Here is a 6000-nt window from a genome sequence, read left to right as displayed (position 1 = left end):
TTTGTTAACAATTCGATTCTGCTGGATGGACAAATGAAAATTTTTGGTGGATAAACGAAAATTTCGAATGGACAAACGAGGACATATCGTGGGCAAACGATTTTAATGCTTAGTTCAGAGAAAATGCAATAAGAAATGCTCAGACGGATCATATCTCATTATTTAAGTTTTTTTTTGTTAATAATTCGATTCTGCTGGGTGGACAAACGAAAATTTGGGGTGACGAGACGTGGACATATCGTGAACAATCATATCTCAGTTAGAAATGAAGGAAAAATGTTCGTGGGAGTATTGATATCATACTCTTAATTTGTTTATAACTTGTTTTTTAATGGTGGACAAACGAAAATTTTGGTTGGACAAATGTGGATAAATCGTGGACAAACGAATGCTTCGAGTTTTTCATAAAATTTTGCATTTGGGGGTGCTAACTTCACAGACCACGAGTGGGTGACCAATAGGTGCAAACAAGAAATGAGTATCCCCTTACCCGAATCCTCTGACCGTGTGCCGTGGTGGAGGCCAGGCCGAGCCATGCCAGCCCAAACTAGACCCAAGGGCAGAAAGCGTGTGCAGGGAAAGGTAGTGCTCTGTCGGACGAAACGTACACAGTAGCCAGTCAATGTGATTGGCCTTGTGCCAAAGGCCCCTACCGACGCTTTCGAAAGGAGGAGAATCCTACTTCGTCCTCTCCAACGACGATCCTTCAAAGATACCCCGGGACCGCTGTCGGTGATGCAATGTTGCCGCAATCACACTTTGGCACGCCTCTACATAACCTATACCTCCCGGTAGACATCTTCGATATCTTGCACTATCTTGAATTCGACCGGTATCGACCGATTTCACATGACTGTCGGCTGGTTTCACCGGAGAAACGCAACTGACCACGATCTATTACCGCGTAATTCTTTCGGCTGAACAGTATCGACAGTGCCTACTTGCTCACGCTGAAGATTGAACAGGAACGGACTATGATTAGTTGCTTCAACTCTCGGATTACCATACGAATAAGATGGTCTAGCGCAAGGGCGGCCAATTGGTCCACGGGAAAAACCACGAGCGACACGACGTAGCGAGCAATTCCACCACCCTATGGCTGCTAACTGCCGTTATCACTGTAAAAGCACAACATGCGCCCAAATTTGAAAATTCGCAATTATTGTTCAAATTGATTTTTTCAAAAATTAGACGTGCTGGGAAAAAATGGTTTACAGATTTGTATTCAGCTCGTAATGATCTATCAGAAACGCCTATTAACAGTTATGAGGAAGGAAAAACGTTAAAATTTGTTGAACAGTGGAATTGTTGTTTTTCTAGGATTAGAAGAGAAGATTTTAATTTTGTTTTTGGTTAATATTTCCTATATTCTGTTTAAACACTCACTTGACTAGCATTGCCCCTGTATGTCCCTCATTACCCTAACTTGCGGGCAGTATGCACCAAAACTATTTTTTCAGAAAAATTGTTGAAACATGCTTACAGTCAAGTCGAAGTCTATAGCAATTGAGGCATTTATGGCAGGAAATTTCACCAGCGCCACTCAGCCAAGGACCGACCTGCGGCATTTTGTTCCTAATTAGCCGTTAGACGTCGACGATGACCATAACTTGGGGTTCGCTGAAAAACACGTGCGAGACACTCGCATATTTTTATCAACTTACGGTTTTTCCTGGCATCGTTCTCCCTTCCACAATTATAGACAATTTTGCCACACCCACACAAACTCAGAACACCAATCATATACAAATACATCCATCACTCCAACACTCCATTCAAGCATCAGACAAAATGGAGACAGTTCCGATCCAGCGATAACTTGACATTCTGCATCCAATGTTGGTAGAGTCCACTTTACCAGTCTAGTGCGATCTCATACATCAAATACAGTTTATACACGAGACATCAGTGTCAATCATTCATTGCAACTATTCCGATAATATTAATTTATTCTTCGGGAAGCAACGTTCGCAAAATATTCGAAATTAACTATTTTCGTGAACACCTCGCAACAAAAATGTTATAGTTTAATTTGAATTGGTGGCACGTGGTGAAGAAGGCCGCCCTTATTTAATTGTTTAATAATGGTTTAAAGAATTATCAAAGGTTTTAATCAGTATTTTAATTGGTAATTAAATATCTTGACATTTCATTAATTGGCCCGCATTTCCCCCATCTCTCCTAATCTGTGTAACATTATTCATGTACAAAAATAAACTACCTTTATATAGAGCCAAAAATAACTACAATATTTAGCCATATAGTGAACTCCTGATATATTGTCACGTCCGGTGTTGCAGAACAATGAAATTGACGGAAGCGGCAACATGTCGAGATCCCCCGAAAAGATGGCCAAAACTATTTCAAAATTCACTCAATCTTCAAATTCTCATAACTTTGTTACTCTTCATCCAAAGTTAATGAAACAGAAACCATTTGAAAGTTTGAACCTTCTAGTTTTTGGTTCCTTAAATATATTTTATCAAAATGGTTGTCTAGAGGGTAAAATGCACCCTTAAATAAGAGTGTGCCAAACTGTACTTTTCCTTGATGTTGCAGACAATATTTTTTTGCAATTTTGATACATGCCACCGGAAAGTATAGTCGGTTGTCTTTAAAAAGGCAAACCTCATCGAAGAATGATCTTGTTTAACAAAGATACAACCCTTTAAAGGAAACCTATATTTTCAAATATTTTGTGTACGGTAAGATATGTAAATGTATATGTTATAATATATATAATAGAAGGTCATCAACGAAACCTTGTCCTAATAAAGTTAATAACATACTAAAAACTTCAATCGTCAGGAATTGACAGACAAAATTTACAATAGGTTAATAATCAACTAACAGCGATGGATGCACGCGGGTCGATTGTATCTACGATCATAAACATTCTGATTTATGGTATATAACATATAAAATACTATATATTTTAAGAATAGTTTTTATTTGCAATATATAATAGAATTAATTTTCGTCAGAAAATGCTTTGGAAGGTTCTTCATCAGACAGTATTTCTTGCTTATGATATATCTATTCTTCATCGATCTATCCACACCTGAATTACCCCATCATCAGATCAACCATACGATATACGCCTATCGTATGATCCTTTGCCATCTTAACAAGCTAAGCTGCATCCAAAACGGATGTTTCTTAACGAAGTTATAGTCATTCACAGAAACGCATACCATTGAACCGTGCCATGCACGTAAGACATGAAACCATAAAGAGGCAGGCGTTTCTATAAATGGCCATAACATCGTTAAAAAACATCTATTTGGGATGCAGTTTGGCTTGTTTTGAAGGTACAGAATCATTATTTCTGAAATACATGCAAAATTCCGAACACTGTTGTCTATAAGGAACATCCGTTCTCAAATATGAACAAAATTTTACAATTTGAAGGCCCTCTTTATAAGGGAGGATTTTACCTATTGGGTACCGAGTTAAATAAAATCGAACGCAAGGGTCAAAAAGTAGAAGATTCAAGCTTTAATTTGCCTTTCATTTAAACAAATTCTCACAAATATTAACCAAGTTATGGAACATTGAATCTCAATAATTTTTCACTAGTGCACAAGAGAGGCGATACTTTTGAACAGAACTGTAGTTTTAGCACCTCTTAGCACCTAATTTTTCAAGAAATATATAAAGCAATGTCCAAGGATAAAAATATATCACAAGTAAAGGGGTGCTTTGGGATGCAAAAAAGTAATTCAATGTTTTATACTTGATTTTACGAAAAAATAAACACTGTATTCAAATTGTTATTTTATCAAAACCACACAAGAAAGTGAAGGAAACAAGGTGCCAAATTACTCTACATACCTTCCTCTCTATCCGACATGTGTTGTTATTGCACTTCCTTAACACTACACTTGTAATAAATCACTTTCTTAATATAGGTTTCTTGGCATTTTCTTCGAGCACGAAAATTGTTGACTTTCAAGCCACAATTTATTGCTAAATATTGCGGTTTTCGAAAAACCAAGGTAGCAGTTTACTTTTATTCATTCTTAGGAACATAGGGACAAAGCTTCGTTGATTTTGAACAAAGATAAAATTTGGGGTTTTGGCCAGCTTTTCGGGTCAAATACCCCACTGTGCGTCGCGTCGTAGCTAGTGATGAGACACCAAGCCGGATTCAAGACGATTAAGTCAGATGACGTCACCGGAACTCGGCTCGCGACGACGGTATCTAATCCTTATAAGCATTCGGCCACCGACGCTTGGGTTACAATGTAACACCCAGGACGAATCACCCATGAATAAAAGTTTGAACTTTTACTCCTTTCAGTGTACTTTCTTAAAAATGTTATGAATAAATGTAGGAGTTTCTCCTGATGAAAATAAGTCCAAACCCGACATAAATCGGACTATATTTAGTAACATACAATTCGTATCGCGACATTAAGGGAAAGGTGGGATAATTGGTCACAGTTTTGCCTCTTCGTTGAAGTAAAAATAATTAATTATTTTATTTATATCTCATCATTTGCATAAAGATTCTTAGTAATGTTGCAGTATTCTAACTTGCAAGCATTCAATAATGAAAAACTACTTTTAAATATTGAACTTGGTTTCATTCGTGCATTGTTTTACTATGCTGATATAATATTGGATGTTCCATTTATTCCTTGAAACAAAATTTAGGTACTTTGCTGCTGGTGATATCTTATGAAACGTGATTGCAAGCATCTTACATTTGATTGTATACGTAATTATTTATTTATGTAATTATATAATGCAATTTTGTATTTTAACGACAGCTAAAAAAGTATTTGGAATTATTCATTAATAATATTTTGAATAATGCTCAATCTGTATACATAAAAGTAGAAGTCTTACTTACTTCTTTAATTATAATTTTATTTAAAAAAAATTTTACTAAATCTCGAAATCCACGCGAGCGAAACCGCGAGAATATAGCTAGCAGATCAATAAGCGGCTTATTGATTTCCGATACATTCCTATCAAATGTGTATGGAATTGGTCATGCTGTATTCCCCGAGTAAAATGATTGCATTAAGTTTATGTCTTAGTGTTAAATAACATTATATTGTTGTATGCATTTTCTGTACACTTGCTTCTATACCGTAATTACTATTAATTAATTTCTTATCTTTGCTTCTTATATTATCCTTGGAATATGCTTGAATTAAAATAATTGTATTGTGTTTATGTCTTAATGATGAATATATTAATGCACTGCAAACCTGCATATTATGTTATGTTTTTTACCATATATTGGTACCTACAATGTTACTGTACGTGTTTTACCATGCTTAATTATAATTATTTTGTACTAAGAAATTTGTATTTGTTATCATTTTTTAGGGGTCTTAATTTTTTCCACTTAGAATTTTCAACCGAAAAATTCGAGAAATTCTGAAATAGGTGGCCCGGTATTTGCAACGTGTGCAATGTTTTTCAAAATTTTTGCGTGTCACTGAATAGGGTAATGGAGCGAAAACAATTTTTATTCATACGTTATGTTGCGATACGAATTGTATTGTTATTAAATATAGTCCGATTTATATCGGGTTTTGACTTATTTTCATCAGGAGAATCTCTTACATTTATTCATAATATTTTTAAGAAAGTACACTGAAAGGAGTAAAAGTCTAAATTTTTATTCATGGGTGATTTGTCCTGTGTGTTACATTGTAACCCGAGCGTCGGTCGCCGAATGCTTATAGAGATTAGATACCGTCGTCGCGAGCCGAGTTCCGGTGACGTCATCTGACTCGATCGACTTGAATCCGGCTTGGTATCCCATCATTAGTCGTAGCTCGTAGCCTCGGCCCCAGCGCTTGCGCAAGAGCTGTATCGTGTTAGCGAGGACGATGTAGGCAACTTGGGAGAGCGAATTTGTGTTCGTGGAAGTATGTGTGGTGGGCACATGTTTTACGCAGCAATATATCAAGTGACAATATATCAATAGCTCACGGTAATTATTGGATTAAATACGTGTAGGTAATTAACCTTAGGTCG

This window comes from Dufourea novaeangliae, unplaced genomic scaffold (genome assembly GCF_001272555.1).
Source record: "Dufourea novaeangliae isolate 0120121106 unplaced genomic scaffold, ASM127255v1 scaffold52, whole genome shotgun sequence".
Taxonomy (NCBI): domain Eukaryota; kingdom Metazoa; phylum Arthropoda; class Insecta; order Hymenoptera; family Halictidae; genus Dufourea; species Dufourea novaeangliae.
The sequence above is the reverse complement of the archived record's forward strand: the minus strand, read 5'-3'. Positions refer to the sequence as shown.